We start from the raw sequence: 16175 nt of genomic DNA, 5'->3' as shown, positions 1-16175 counted from the left end.
TGGGGCAGAGGCAGGGGGCACTGGGCAGAGGGTGCTGGCAGGGGGAGAGGATTGACACCAGTCTCTCCATGGCTGGCAGACTCTGTGTGGAGTGACAGGGACCTGGCCACATCTGAGCTATTTGCTCCCTGTCCTGTTCCGGTTCCCTGTTGTGGAGGGCGCTGGGGTTGGGTAAGGGGATCATGGGACTGATCAGAACCCAGCCGGTTGGCTCACTGCCAGGGATCCTATGGACGCAGGCCAGTCCTCCTCTTGATCCCTGTTCTGGGGGTGCAGGTCCCCCTCTCTGGGCTGTTGCTGCCCTGAACAGCACAACAGTGACGGGACCATGATGCGTCTGGCCTCAGCCTCGAGCAGCCGCCTTCAGCACCAGCCGAGACTCCCCAGAGCTTTCACTGAAACAACTTGGTCATTAAAACTTTCTCCAAGCCGGGGACTTTCTGCGGTGGCTGGAACCAGCCCCTGCCAACATCAGCTCCTGAGTCGGAGCCTGCAGGTGAGGGGAGAGCCCCAGGGGAAAGGGCTGGACCAGGCAGGAAAGTGACTCTGCACCAACGGCCCCTCCTCGCCCCAGCTCTGCTCCTAGGTGGGGGTCTGCAAGTCCCAGAGCTGCTGCCCTCCCTGACCCCACCCCCCAGCCCTGCTCCCCTGAGCGCCTGCAGGAGCCGAGCCAGCTCCGGGAGAGCGAACGCCCCAGGACTGGGCCAGGGACCAAGTCTCCCAGCCCGAGGGAAGTGGAGATTGACTTAGTTAGGTCGACCTACAGCCACCACAGTAATTAAATTGTTGGTGTCCACACTCCCCTCCTTCTGCCGGTGGTGCACGTCCTCACCAGGAGCGCTTGCACCGACTAAATTGGGGCATTGTGGGGCACTGACAGCCAGAGAGTGGGGCACTGACAGCCATGCCGGCTCACAGCTGGAGCCTCCCCACCCCAGGGCTGACAGTGGGAGACAAAATGTGAAATAATAGCAGCTGTGAAACTGACAACAATGTCGATTCCATTGCTGGTAGGTTCCCTACTGTGAAACTGAGCCCTGTGCCCAGCTGACAGCTCAGGCTGTCAGCTCCGGGGATGGGGGAGGGCACCAGCTGTGAGCCCCACACAGGGCTGACAGCCAACAGTCAATGTAAGCAACCTACACTGACACAGCATCACTCTAACTACATCGACCTAAGTGCTGTGCCTCTCGCACGGGTGGAGTTATTCAGTTGATGTTTTGGGCGACTTACGTTGGCTGGAGCACAATTTTAGTGCAGATACTTACATCGGTCGACATAAGCTGCCTTACATGGAGCTAATTCTGTAGCATAGACCTGGCCTCAGACTGGAAGGAGCAGTAGGAGCAATAAGTGGAGAGGGAGGTTCCCAGCTCCCAGGTCAGCTCCAGATCCATGGGCAATGCAACAGGGGAGGGGAGGTTTCCAGTCCCTTCTACAGATGCCCTAGGCATGAGAAGGTTTGAGGGGCTCCTCCCCCAGAGGGAACCTCACCCCTGGGAGCCTCCTCTGTGCAAACCCCTCTCCCTGGGGATACAAACCCTGGTGGCCCCAAACAAGCCCTGAGCCATGTGCAGCTCCCAGTTACTGACAGAACCTGCCCAGCTGTTGTCCTACCCTGGCCCTGGGGGGCTGTGAGCCCAGCTGTTTCCCCTCCCTGCTCCGTAGCAGAGATTCCTCCCTTTCAGGTCATTCAGGCAGAAGTGGGATCCTCCATCAGCCCTGTCGCAGCTGCATGGAGACAAATCGGTCTTTATCTTGGGGAGAGTCAGAGACACGCGGGACCCTGAATCTGTCTCCCTGGGGCTGTGGCACTGTTCCAGCTCAGGGCCTGAATGAAGAGATGGTGGGGGTGGGGCCACTCAGTCCACATGTCTGGGATCAGTGTCTCCCCAGGCTCTGTCTGTCCTGGGAGCTGCCAGGTCCTGTGTGCTTCCCCATAGCTCAGTGCCTCTGTGTACTCTGGAGTGAGCAGCCCTGTGTTATATCTGCCCGAGGGCGCCACCCACCCGTGGGGCCTGGGGAGAGAACCCCAGCCCAGGAACAACAGCCCAGTCATGTCGGTGTTTCCCCACCACCACCCCGCTCTGCTCAGAGGAGCTGCAGAAGACTTGACAGGACTGTATTTACTTGGCCTGATTCTCCTGCTTGCACCAGTGTGACCCAGGAGTAACAGGTTTAGTTTCACTTTCCTGTTCTCAGAAATGTGCTGCCCTAACAGCCACCGGCCATTTCCCTGCTGCCAACTGCCTCCTGCTTCTTACCCAGCATTCCCTGTGATCTGCCTGGGTTCTGCTTTGTGAATTTTTTAATAGGGCTCTCACTGTAGCGTCGCTCTCTGTTGTCTGCTGCTTCCACCCAGACTAGGGTTACCATATTTCAGCAAGCAAAAAAGAGGACGGGAGGAGCCCCGCCCCTGTCCTGCCCTGGCCCCGCCCCATCCTGCCCTAGCCCCACCCCTGCCCCTCCCACTTCCCCCCCCCCAGAACCCCCAACCCTCCCCCCGCTCCTTGTCCCCTGACTGCCTCCTCCTGGGACCCCTGCCCCTAACTGCCCCCCAGGACTCCACCCCCTACCTAAGCCTCCCTGCTCCTTGTCCCNGGGCAGCCTGAACTGCCGTCCAGCCTGTGCGACTCCGGCTGCCATGAGCGCCATCTAGCGACTGCAGCCAGAACTGCAGTGTCAGCTCCAGCGCAGCCTGAAAGCCTCAGCTGACAGGGAACAGCTTGGTTCAGGTCCGGCTCCAGCTTTTTGTGCCCCAAGGAAAACAGGCGGGGGGGCTGGAGTGCCGCCCCTTGGAAAGTGCTGCCCCAAGCACATGCTTGGAGCGCTGGTGCCTAGAGCCGGCCCTGGTAGGAGGATTCAGGTTGCAGGCCCCCTGCCTGGGGCTGACACCCTTGAGCTTCAGCTTTGGCCCCTCTTCGGAGCAGTGAGACTCGGGCTTTGGCCCCCACATAGGGTGACCAGACGTCCCGATTTTATCGGGACTGTCCCGATATTTCCTTGTTTGTCCCGCGTCCCGACAGATGTGCGGTTGGGACACTGGACAAACAAGGAAATGCTCCGGAGCCTGGAGCCCGGAAGTGCTCGCGCCCCCCCCCGCCCTGACTCCGCCCCCTCCTCCCCCGATTGGCTCCCTCCCCGAATCCCCGCCTCTTCCCCGGGCTCACCCTTCCCCCTCCCTCTGCAAGCGCTGGAGGGAGGCCCGGGAGACTCAGGGGGAGCGCGGGGCCGGGGTGAGTGAGAGTCCGGCCTGGCCCCGAGCAGGCAGGACTCAGTTGGGTGGTTGGGCGAGGAGGGGGGCGGCCCGCGGGGCCAGGCGGCGGCTGTTCTCCCCACCTGGGCAGCGGGACTCAGGAGCAGCCGCTGCTGCAGCTCCCACTGCCGCGGGGGAGGAAGCGGCCATGGCGCTCCGCGGCTGCGGCTCTGGCGCCCCCGAACCCCCCGAGCCGGGGCCTGCTGCGGGGACCCAGCAGCGCGTACGCTGCGCCCAGCCCCTGGCCAGTCGTGTCTGGGCTGCTGCCCAGCTGGTGCTATCCCGCGGCGGCCCCGGGGTGGAGGCATCGGCAGCCCAACCCCACTCGTTCCCCTGCAGGACCCGAGCGGGACGGGGGGGCTGGGGCCTGCTGCCCCCACTCTGGGGCCGCCGTGGGATAGCACCAGCTGGGCAGCAGCCCAGACACGACTGGCCAGGGGCTGGGCGCAGCGTGCGTCCCGATATTTGACTTGGGTGATCTGGTCACCCTACCCCCACACCCGGGGCAGTGGGGCTTGAGCTGGATCAGGCTTCAGTCCCCCCTCCTGGGGTCATGAAATAATTTTTATTGTCAGAAGGGGGTTGTCATGCAATGAAGTTTGAGAACCCTGCACTAGTCTAAACCTGAAAGTGATCCATGCCCAAGCTGCAGAGGTAGGTGAAAAACTCCCAGGAATCTACCAATCTGACCCAGGGGAAAGTTCCTTCCTGTACCCAAATATGGTGATCACTTAGACCTTGAACAAAACCCACCAGCCAGACACCTGGGAAAACTCAGAGCCCTCCCCATCTAGTGTCCCATCACCAGCCATTGGAGATACTTGCTGCTAGCACTCGCAGATCGGATACATGCCATTTTAGGCAATCACGTTATACCATCCATAAACTTATCAAGCTCAGTCTTGAAGCCATTTAGGTTTTTTGCCCCCACTGGTCTCCTTTGAAGGCTCTTCTGGGACTTCACTCCTCTGATGGCTAGAAACCTTCCTCTAATTTCAAGCCTAAACTTATTGATGGACAGTTTATATCCATTTGTTCTTGTGTCCACATGTGCACTTAACTTAAATAACTCCTTTCTCTCCCTGGTATTTATCCCTCTGATGTATTTATAGAGAGCAATCATATCACCCCTCAGCCTTCTTTTGGTTAGACTAAACAAGCCAAGCTCTTTGAGTCTCCTCTCATAAGGTAGGTTTTCCATTTATCTGATCATCCTAGCAGGCCTTCTCTGCACCTGTTCCAGTTCGAGTTCATCTTTCTTCAATGTAGAGACCAGAACTGCACACAGTATTCCAGATGAGGTCTCACCAGTGCCTTGTATAACAGGATTAAAACTTCTCTGTCTCTATTGGAAATACCTCACTTGCTGTATCCTAGGACTGCATTGGCCTTTTTCACAGCTGCGTCACATTGGCCACTCATAGTTATCCTGTGATCGACCAATACACCCAGGTTTTTCTCCTTTGTCACTTCCAACTAATACATTCCCATCTTATAGCAAAAATTCTTGTTGTTAGTCCCTAAGTGCATGTCCTTGCATTTTGCATTATTAAATTTCATCCAATTTCTACTCTCAATGTTGTCCAGATCTTCTTGTATGATATTCTGGTCATCCTCCGTGTTGAAAATAACTCCCAATTTTGTGTCATCCGCAAATTTTATTAGCACACTCCCACTGTTTGTGCCAAGGTCATTTCAATGATGGAGAATCCAATCTACCTCATTGGGGATTAAATTTGACAGGCCTTTCCTCCCTAGCAAAACATCCTTTTAAAAAAAGTGTTTGGAAGTCCTGGGAGTGTTTAACAGCTAGTTACTAATTTTTGTAAAAAAAAAAAATCGTTTTTGAAACACAAAATATTTCCCGCAAAACCAACTAAGAATCCTCCCTTCTGTGCATATGGCTAGAGCTCCCAGTAAGAAATAGGCATTTTCACTAAGTTGAGCAAAAACATCAAGTGCCCCAATCCTTCCAAGGGCTTCATGAGGCTCATTGAAGGGGGTGTCACATTAGTTATAAGGAAGAGGGTTTGTCTGGAAATGTTCATACAAATACACCCAGTCCATGTCCTTTCAGGCCTGCTGTAGCTGCTGCAGCAAAAATGCACCTCTCAGCACTTTAATACAGGGGAGATTTACCTGATGAAGTGGACCCCACCTCTTATCTCTGAGGGGGTTGGTAATGTGGGGAAACTTTTAGATCAGAAAATAAGCTCTTGCTCTCCCGACTCCTCTGTGCTGACCACTCTGTTCCTCTCTCCTGTTACTTCCCTAAGGGCAGGTCTAAACTACTGCTTAAGTCGATATAACTTATGTCACTCAGGAGTGTAATGACGTCACCCGCCTGAGCGACACACGTTACAGTGACCTAAGCTGTCAAGGGTGATTTCCCACTCTGGCACTTCGAGTGCAGAAGGTGGGGGCCTGCAAGGACTTTAAAACTTAACACTTGCCACTTGAGGCTTGTATTAAACTTCCGAAGTTACAGCTTTTTTCTGAACTTGGCTTGGTAGTTGCTGCCACCACCCAAGTGCAGAAACCCTTTGAGAGACCAGGAAGGCTCACTTGGGATTTTCTTTCTTTCTTTCAGAGCCTTAAGCCCTTTCACCCCCCCCACCCCCCTCCAGGGAAGAGCTGAGAAAGAAAAGGGGAAAAAAAGGAAATTATCTGTTGCCACCAGCTAATTAAACAACATATGCACAAAAAAAAATCAATTTTGTTCTTAAAAAAACGTAAATTTTATTAATAAACAAAAAAGAAGAAAAAAGAAAGCTGGGAATTTAGGCTTTTAGCTAGATTAAAAAAAAAACAATTACAAGGATTAAGCATTAAGAATAGCTTTTTTGAGGTCCAGCTTAAAGGTTACAAGCAAAACAAAAGCACCTGAGGTTAGCACAGAAGATTCCACATGCCATAAAGAAATAAAAGGGATAAACCTAAGTGCGTCTTTCTAGACATTTCCTGATTTACTTACATATCTGGGGTTTTAGATGAGTAGTTTTTAGGTATGATACTGATGATTTTTCATACCTGGCCCAAGCTTCTCACAGCATCACTGCTCCCTGTCTGCCTTTTCCTGAGAACAACAACAGACAAGCAAAAGGGGAGTCCTGTTTTAATTTTAAAAAGTTTTAGCCTTCCCATTGGCTCTTTTGGCCAGGTGCCCACTTACTTCCTTTACCTATGTATGCAGTTAGACTTTTTAACCCTTTACAGGTAGAGCAATTAGAGAACAGCCACTAAGAGGGATTTTATAGCTACTGGCTGGCTGGGAGTCCATTAAAGGGAGCTACCCCCCATCCCTTCATTTATCACATAAGCGCTGTCCAGAGCAGCCACTCTGTCGGCGGGAGATGCTCTCCCACCAACACAGCTTCCCCCTCTCGTGGAGATGGAGTAGTTCTGCCGACAGGAGAGCTCTCTTCATTGACACAGAGAGTCTTCACCAGATGTGGTGCTTCTAGTGCGGACTAGCCCTGACTGGGCAGAGATGTTTAACTGTCCCATTTCACCAGGTCTCCTGCCTCTGCTCCCTCCTTCTGGCTACAGCCTCCTTATTTCTCAGCCTTCACCTTCCTGACAACTTCACTGCCCAGAGACAAAGGGGAAACGCCGCTGGGGTCGTGCCGTAGTCCTTCTGCACCCCCTGTGCCCTTCCCTCCGCTTTGACCCCTGTGGCAGATCTGGACTGGAGCTGAGGGCAGAGCTAGGGCAGGAGCTTTAACAAGTCAGCCGCCTCCTAGGGGCTGTGAGATCTAAGGCTCCTGGGGGCCGTTTGTGCAGAGTCACTGTCCTGCCTGGCCCCAGCCCTTTCCCCCAGGTCTCCCCTCACCTGCAGGCTGTGGCTCAGGGGCTGGTGTGGGCAGAGCCCAGGGCTGCCCCAGGGGCTAGTTCCAGCGCCTACAGAAAGTCCCCCACTGGGCTGGGCACAGAGGGGGCTTGGACAGACCCCACTGGGGAGCAGCAGCTGCTCAGCTCTGGCTCCCAGATCACAATGGAGGTGGCAGCAGCAGCCTGTAACCAGGGCCGGCTCTACTATTTTTGCTGCCCGAAGCAACAACAACAACAAAAAAGCCTCTCGGACTGCCGCCCCCCAGACTGTGCCGTCACAAGAGTGGATAGAATGCCACCCCTTAGCATGTGCCCCCCGAGGCATGTGCTTCCTCTGCTGGTGCCTGGAGCTGGCCCTGCCTGTAACCCAGGAAAGGGGCGGAGGAGACCCTGCAGGAATTTTCCCACCTTGCTGAGCTGTCACTGAGCAGGCTGGAGTGATCTGAACATGCTCAGGAACATCTGCTGAAACTGCTGCTCACACTTGCCATCAGAATCTCCTCCCAGCTGAAGGGCTGCAGAGGGGCCCCTGGTTTATGGGGCGGGGGGCTGGGTGGGGTAGGAATAGACAGTATCTGTGCAGGGTCCGAAACATGTCCAGAGGTGGGTGGAACAGCTGGTGGAGGCAGGGGAATGAGGGAGACAGGTAGACAGAATCAGGGAGAGGGCACAGGAACCCAAGTTAGGATAGAGGGAGATGCGCTGCCAGACAGGGGCAGAGGGGGAAACCCAGGGATAGCAAGGGGCAGAGGGGATAAAAGTTACCACAATGGGGTGAGCCGTCTGCTGCAGTGGATGCTAAAATAGGACTTGAGTGGCAGAGAGGTTTGTGTTCCTTGCTGACCCATCTCAGCACCCCCTCCCCAGGGCTGTGGTTTAAAGCACATTGCCCCATATGTCTTTGTTACATAAAATAATTCATTGTCACTTGATGTGGGTCTGTTCCGATTGCCTGAAAATTACTGTTTCCTATAAGCCACTGTAAATGCAATTTCACTCCATTTTATTTATTTATTTTTAATTCACTTTTAAAAGCAGTGTTTTGGTTACTCCTGTTTTCCTTAGCACACCTCAGTCAGCATGGCGCACATGGATGTCATTGTACTGCTGAGTGTACAGTTTAATAATAAATAATCACAGAAAATAGTAATTGAGGCTAGTATTTAAGCAATCACTTACCCTGCTTGTAGCAGAACATTTCCTGTGTTCTTACCAGGATTTTGTAATTTACCATTGTTATTTCACAATTTTTTTTCTTTTTATTTTTCCTCTAGCACAAGTTTTTTCTTTATCATATGATTTCATACATAGGCGCCAACTTTCCTCGCTCACCCCACCCCAGCTCCACCCCTTTCCCGCCCCTCGGCCCCGCCCCCATTCCAAACCCTTCCCCAAAGTCCCCGCCCCAAACTCCGCTCCCTCCCTGCCCCTATTGGACCCCTTCCCCAAATCCCCACCCCAGCCCCGCCTCCTCCCCGAGCACGCCGCATTCCCCCTCCACCCTCTCCCTCCCAGCTGTTTCGCGGCGGCAAGCGCTGGGAGCGAGGGGGAAAAAGTGGGCACGCAGCTTGTTTGCGGAGGTGGAGGCAAGCTGGGGCGGGGGTGTGGGGCGGGGAGCTGCCGGTGGGTGCAGAGCAACCACCAATTTTTCCACGTAGGTGCTCCAGCCCCGGAGCACCCACGGAGTCAGCGCCTATGACTTCATAGATGTCATAGACATGTAGGCCTGTAAGGAACCACAAGAAGCCACCGAGTTCATCTCCCTGTGCTGTGGCAGATTCAGTAGAGACCATCCCTGACAGGTGTTTGTCTAACCTGCTTAGTTACTTTTGAAAACCCTATAGGCACCTATTTGCATCTTGAGGTGCCTAAATAGTTTTGAAAATTTATCCTAAAGAATGTAGGCCCTATCCACAGAATGAGGGACTGTATCCTGAAAAGCAGTGTCTCTGGAAAAGATGTAGGGGTCCTAGAAGACAAGTAACTAAACCTGAGCTCCCAGTGCGATGCTGTAGCAAAAAGGGCTAATGTGATCCTTGGATGTATAAACAGGGGGGTAGCGAGTTGGAGTTGAATTTATGGCACTGAATTTACCACTCATTAAGCTGAATTTACCTCTGCATATGGGACAGATACTAGAGACAGATACTAGAATACTGTGTAGAGTTCAGGTATCAGAGCACAGTTCAGGAAATGGAAAATTACAAGAGGGCCTAGGAGCAGCGAGAGGGATAACAGTGGGAGAATTTATCCAGTGTCTTTGATGTCTATACACAAATGCAAGGAGTATAGGGAATGAACTGGAAGTATTAGTACATGAGCCAAATGATGACTTAATTGGCATCACAGAAACTTGGTGGGATAAATCTCATGACTGGGATATTGGTATAGAGGGGTATTGCTTGTTCATGGAGGACAGGCAGAGAAAAAAGGATGAGGTGTTACATGGGCGGTGGGTGTAATAGGCCAGGGGAGCTTTTGCCTCCTTTGGTGCTGCCGCAGGACCCACATTGCGAGATTCAGGGCAAAGTTTTTCCTTTATTATGCCCCATGCAGGTTCCAGAGTGGCTGAGGAGGCAGTATGTGCTATTCAGCTTCCTGGGTTCCTCAGTAATCTCCATGGACTCCAGGGGGATTATTGAGGAACCCAGGAAACCATGTAGCACATAGCACCTCCTCAACCATCCCGGAACCTGCATTGGGCATATAAAAGTGTTTTGGAAGAGATTTTTTCCCTGGGCAGTTTCGGGGGGGGAGGTGCAGCTGGCCTGGGGCTCCTCTGGCTGAGGGGGGTGGTGCTCAGGGCTTAGTGGGGGGGAGCAGCTTGTGGCTCTGGCCACGGGGGACAGGAGGTCTGGGGGCTCTGGCTGCAGGAGGGAATGGGCAGAAGGGGTGGAGCTGGGGGCTAGCCTCCCCAAAGGGGCGGGATCCACCTGCTGCCCAGGAGGTGCTATGTAATACATCAAGAATATATTCACTTGTTCTGAGGTCTAGAAGGAGGTGAGAGGCAGACCAGTTGTAAGTCTATGAGTGTAAGGACCCAGGGATTAGAATGTGGGTCTGTAGCACCTGGGGCAGCTGATATTCCCACAGTGCCACTGGAAGGCCCTGCAGAGGTACAGCCAGGGAGCATTATGGAGAATAGGTGCTGCAGGAAGTACCGCCCAGGACACCCAGAGTGACAGTACCCTTCAGCCCTCTGATTGGACAGGTGCCCCTACTTAACCCCAGGGGCTGGCCTAGGAAGATATCTGGGCACCCACATAGATCTTAGCTGGCTACTACTACACTGCATCTCCTGATCTCTGATTCCAGCTTGACTTTGACCCTGACTCATGATCCTAACCTGGTACTGCCTCTGGTCTCTGACCTGGCCTGATTCTAACCCTGACTCTTGTTGACAGAACCTGGCCTTTTGATTCCTCTAATTCTGACACAGCAACTCCCTTCCCTCATGGGCAGACCTCAGCCCAGCTGTGACTGTTAGGCAAAACTGGCAGGCAAAACTATGTCTTGGTCCCATACAATGGGTTAAGATAAAAGGGGGGGAAATAGAGGCTATGTCATCAGAGGGGTCTACTATAGACCACCAAATCAGGAAGAGCAGGTAGGTGTAGCATTTCTAGAACAAACAACAGAAATATCCAAACGCAAGACCTGGTAGCAATGGGAGACTTTAGCTGCCCAGATACCTATTGGAACAGCAATATGGCACAACACAAAAGGTTCCAGTACATTTTTGAAATGTATCAGGGACAACCTTTTGTTTCAGAAGGTGGAGGAAGTAAGGGGTGGGGACCAGCCGTTTTAGATGTGATTCTGACTAATGGGATTGAAGGAATTGGTTGTGAATCTGAAGGTTGAAGGCAATTTGGGTGAAAGTGACCATGAAATGATAGATTTCATGATTCTAAGGAAAGGAAGGAGTGAGAGTAGCAGAATAAGGAAAATGGACTTTGAAGGCAGACTTTAACAAACTCAGAGAATTGGCAGCTAAGGTCCCATGGGAAGAAAATCTACAGGAAAAGGAGTTCAGGAGAGCTGGCAGTTTGTCAAAGAGAGTCTACTAAAGGTGCACCAGCAAGCTATCCTGATGTGAAGGAAAGATCAGAAGAACAGTAAGAGGCCAATATGGCTCCATCAGGAGCTTTTTAATTACCTGAAAATCAAAAGGGAATCCTAGAAAAAGTGGAAACATGGACAAGTTACTAAGAATGAGTATAGGAGACTAGCACAAGCACATAGGGACAAAAGGAAAAAGGCCAAGTCAGAAAATTAGCTACAACTAGCTAGGGACAAAAAAGGCAATCAGAAAAGGTTCTATAAATATGTTAGGAGCAAGAGAAAGATGAAGGACAGTGTAGGCCCTCTACTTAGTGAAGAAGGAGAGCTGAGCTAATAACTGACAACCTCAAGAAGGCTGAGTGTCAGGAATCAGGGCCTACAGCAGAGCCAGTCTCTGGGCAACCTAATAAGTGCAGCTGGCCTGTACTAGGCTCTTAAACATATGGAGATATACCTATCTCCTAGAGCTGGAAGGGACCTTGAAAGGTCATCAAGTCCAGCCCCCTGCCTTCATTAGCAGGACCAAGTACTGATCTTGCCCCAGTTCCCTAAATGGCCCCCTCAAGGATTGAGCTCACAACCCTGGGTTTAGTAGGCCAATGCTCAAACCACTGAGCTATCCCTCCCTCTTGAGTGGCTACAGCACTGGATTGGTTGCCAAATTCAGTAGACCAGCTCTTAAGCCCAGCAGCATGGTGATAGCTCCTGCTTTGTTCTAGCCTTGCCCCGTTTTGCTTTGTTTTAGCTAACCCAATTCTGACCCCTTGATTCAGATTCCTCATGTCTGACCTCAGCTCTGATGCCTGGCTCTGGCATCAAGCCCCTGACTCATGTTTTGACCCTGGGCTCTGACTCCTGATTACTGACTCCTGCTCTGACCACTAGGCATGATCACCCATGTCCCCGTCACTGACACTGAGGTGTTTAATGCCTATTTTGCTTCGGTCTTCACTAAAAAGGTTCATTGTGACCAGATACTCAACACAATTAATATTAACAGCAAGGGGGGGAGGAACACCAGCCAAAATAGGGAAAGAACAGGTTAAAGAATATTTAGATAAGTTAGATGTATTCAAGTTGGTGGTGCCTGATGAAATTCACCTGAGGGCACTTCAGGACCTGGCTGATGCAATCTCAGAACTGTTAATGATTATCTCTGAGAACTCATGGAGGAGGGATGAGGACCCAGGAGTGGAGGAGGGCAAACATTGTACCTATGGTTAAAAAGGGGAACAAAGAAGACCCAGGGAATTAGAAACCAGTCAGACTAACTTCAGTTGCTGGAACCTATATTTCGAGCACTCTCCTATGACATGTGGGAGACCCCAGTTCAAGTCCTTTCTCTCCCTCACACAGAGGGGAAGTGAACCTGGGTCCCTTCATACTGCAGGTGAGTGCTCTAATCACTGGCCTGAATGTAATGAGACAGGTAGTGCCTCCTCTGGCCACATTTTGAATGGGACCAGTTCTGCTGGTCTGCCTCTGAGCAGATCTACCGAATTGGGCCCTGAAGGGAAGATAAAAGTGGAGGAGCACCTATGTTCCCCAGGTTCATGAGTGTTAGGGATTGGGCAGGACACAGGTGTGTGGGAGGCATTGGGCACATGTCTACAGGCAGAAACATAGGCAGTTAGAGGACTGCTACTGCGAAAATTTAGGCTCCAAATCAAGTGAGTTTAGGTTTTTGCTACTAGTAGCAAATTCCGATGGGAAGCAGTTCCTGACACGCTGACCAGCTTCAGCTGCCCGGATCTCAGTCCATGCCCCTCCTGAGCTGGAATTTTCCCCTTCCCACCTCGCTCAGATCCCTTCCGGGATCCCTCCTCCTGCTGCATGGAATATGGCGCAATAATATATGAGAGAGCCAACAAGGGCCTGATCCTGCAAACCCTCCCATTTCACACATCATGTTGGAGTCACTGCTGCTGTGACTAAGGGCTGCTGGGAAAGTGATTGATGGGGGAGTTGCAGGAGGTGTTGGTCACTGGGAGCATCTGCTATGAGCAGTAGGGACACGGCACCAGATCTGGGAGATGCTCCCCCGCCTGCTCCTGTTTTGGAAGGGGCGGGGCTGCGGTGGGGGGAAACTCATGATTTATCAAAATCCAGCCACTGGGTTCAGAGCCCAGGGAGCCCCACGGACTCCTCCTCTCCGGGCTGCTGGTTACAGCACAACAGTAAGGAGGGGACCCCTGTAGATAAATCTTTGATAATTTTTATATGACTTTACATTGTGCCTCTTCATATAACCTTGTGGTGGGTCTACCCACGTGTGACCTCTGTTTTCATGGGACTTTGTATCAAAGCCTCATTTAGAAACTTTGCATTGCCCTTGGTATAATATTATAGCCCCTAAGGATAGAATAAGATAGAAAAAAAATTTCTTTTTGCCAGCAGTAGAACAAGAGCTTCTCCCCGCCCCCACTCTTAATCAGAATTCTACAACATTTTAACAACTAAATGTTAGTTTAAGTCCAAATCAGCTTAACCTTGCATAACAACTGTGGTACTCCTACAAAATCTTATTTGTTGTGTGTGCTTAAGAAGGCAGCATCAAACTTGGGCCTCATCTTGTTTGTCAATGTACCCAATTATTGTAATGGTAATGGTTTTGTTGTATTTCCAATTATTATAATTATAATTGTTTGCATTTGTGTTTGTTATATCTGGGGTTTAGTCAATTGTAATGGTTTTAGTTATATTCACCTGATTATAATTGTTTGGCTTGTTTGCAACAAATACAAAAGATTTATACGGTGACCACTCAAGAATTGTTCTTGAGAGGTCAAAAGGGGGACAATGTAGATAAATCTCTGATAATTTTCATATGACTTTACATTGTGCCTCTTCATATAACCTTGTGGTGGGTCTACCCATGTGTGACCTCTGTTTTCATGGGACTTTGTATCAAAGCCTCATTTAGAAACTTTGCATTGCCCTTGGTATAATATTATAGCCCCTAAGGATAGAATAAGATAGAAAAAAAAATTCTTTTTACCAGCAGTAGAACAAGAGCTCCCCCCCCCCCACTCTTAATCAATTGTCCTGTTGAATGAATGAGGTGTGGATGAGCAAGGCATGGAAGGCAGCACCTCCAGACAGCCTCAACTGTTGGAGAGGGGCTGGGAGCCAGACCCAAGGACAATAAAACGTGTCAAGTGGGCTCATTAAAGACAAACAGACATACCGAAGGCCTCGGGGGTTAGAAGCAAGCATCTTCTTTGGAAACACCCTCTTTGCAGCATTGGGACAACACTCAAAAGAAAGCAGCACAAAGGACCAATGAACACAGACACAGAGTTTGAATCTGGTATAGATTTGCATAAGAGGAAAGCTGCTATAAAAGTGAGGTATCTTGCAGAGGACCCCGGGTCTCGTCTTGTCAACATGGGAGCATCGATCCGGATCGGCAGAAGCCCAGCTCCATCCCCTCCCCATCTAACTCACCTGGCCAGTGAAGTTAAGGGGAGCACTAATTGGTAACAACAAGACGGAGTGTGTTTGTGTGTGTGTGTAAGTGTAATATATTATATGCATATAATACAGTGTTAATGAATACATGTATTACTAATAAATATGGCGTTTTGTCTTATTTCCCCTGAAAAGATCCTGTGCAGTACTTTAAGTACAACACCCCCCCCCGCCGCCTTCTCCCAGCCTTCGCCTTCAGCACCAGCTCTGAGCCCCCACTCCGAGATTTCAGTGAAGCTCAGACTTAGCCATTAAAACTCCCTCCAAGGAGGGGCCAGCTACAGCCGGGCAGTTCCTGAGTCACATTCAGTCCGTTCTGATTCCCCCCCCCACCCCATTGATCAGCTGTTGCCTCCCACCTCAGTCACTCCGGGTTTCAGCTCCCCCCCACCTTCCTCATTCTGCCTCCCCTCAGGGCAGGGGCCGGCTGGTGCAAACGGGGTGATGCTTTTTGCTGGTGCTTCTTTATTTCCTTCCTTTATTTATTTATTTCAGAGGAATTTGCTCCGCCCCAACCAGCCCGGGACACGGACCGTTACTTTCACTTCCCCTACTTCGGTACTTTCAGTTTTGAAGCGCGTGTCAGGCCCAGGCGGGGGGCTCGGCCCCGTCACTTCAGCTACAAAAGTCACAACAATAATGATGGCGGGTCGGGTCTCAGCCCCTCCGGCGGCATGACCCCGTGTGCGGCACTGGGGCTGCAGCCTCGGTAAGTGACATGGGGAATTATGGTGAAAACTATTCACAGGGAATGGGCGGTTTCTTCCCCGCCCCCTTGTTATTTCCAGTTTCAGTGAATCCCTCCCAGTCCCACCCCGGTCTGCAGAGCCATTGCCCGGGGAAGGGCAGGTGCTGTTACTGCTGCTGCCCATGTTATAGGTGATTGCCAGGGCAGGGGCGCTTCACCTCCCCCCAGAGCTCTGTCAGTGGGAGTCACTGTGGGGAGGCCGTGAGTCTGTGCACTGGAGCCCTGGTCAGGCCCCTTCCTGGCCAACACTGGCCACTCTGTGGGTAACACTGGCCCTGGCGGTGTCCCAGTGTAGGGGAAGTTACAGGCACAGTCTGGTTCCTGGGAGGATTTTACATCACTCCACAGTCTGGCAGGGGTCGCGTGTCTGGGTGCAGCGTGAGCCCTGAGTAAGGCCTGGTCTACACTACGACTGTAATTCGGATTTATCAGCTTTAATTCGAATTAACCCTGTAACCGTCCACACAACGACGCCATTTAATTCGATGTAAAGGGCCCTTTAAATCGATTTCTGTACTCCACCCCAACGAGCGGAGTAGCGCCAAAATCGATTTTAGCAATTCGAATTAGGGTTAGTGTGGCCGCAATTCGATGGTATTGGCCTCCGGGAGCTATCCCACAGTGCATCATTGTGACCGCTCTGGACAGCAATCCGAACTCGGATGCACTGGCCAGGTAGACAGGAAAAGCCCCGCGAACATTTGAACTTCATTTCCTGTTTGCCCAGCGTGGAGAGCACAGGTGACCACAGATACCTCATCAGCACAGGTAACCATGCAGGCTGATAATCGAAAAAGAGCACCA

The 16175-nt window shown here is 51.5% G+C and overlaps 1 protein-coding gene across 1 annotated transcript in view; it reads left to right on the top strand.

Moving 5' to 3' along the window:
• The first annotated feature begins 15089 nt into the window (after positions 1 to 15089).
• The window catches only part of LOC117886939 (butyrophilin subfamily 1 member A1-like), a 38348-nt gene continuing 37262 nt past the window's right edge, over positions 15090 to 16175 (top strand). Inside the window, exon 1 of the mRNA XM_034789107.1 lies at positions 15090 to 15332. The gene's annotated coding sequence lies outside the window, so the exon portion shown is untranslated. The remainder of the gene's footprint in view (positions 15333 to 16175) is intronic.

The sequence above is a fragment of the Trachemys scripta genome, chromosome 14 (assembly GCF_013100865.1).
Source record: "Trachemys scripta elegans isolate TJP31775 chromosome 14, CAS_Tse_1.0, whole genome shotgun sequence".
NCBI lineage: Eukaryota > Metazoa > Chordata > Testudines > Emydidae > Trachemys > Trachemys scripta.
This window is presented reverse-complemented; position numbering and strand designations above follow the sequence as displayed.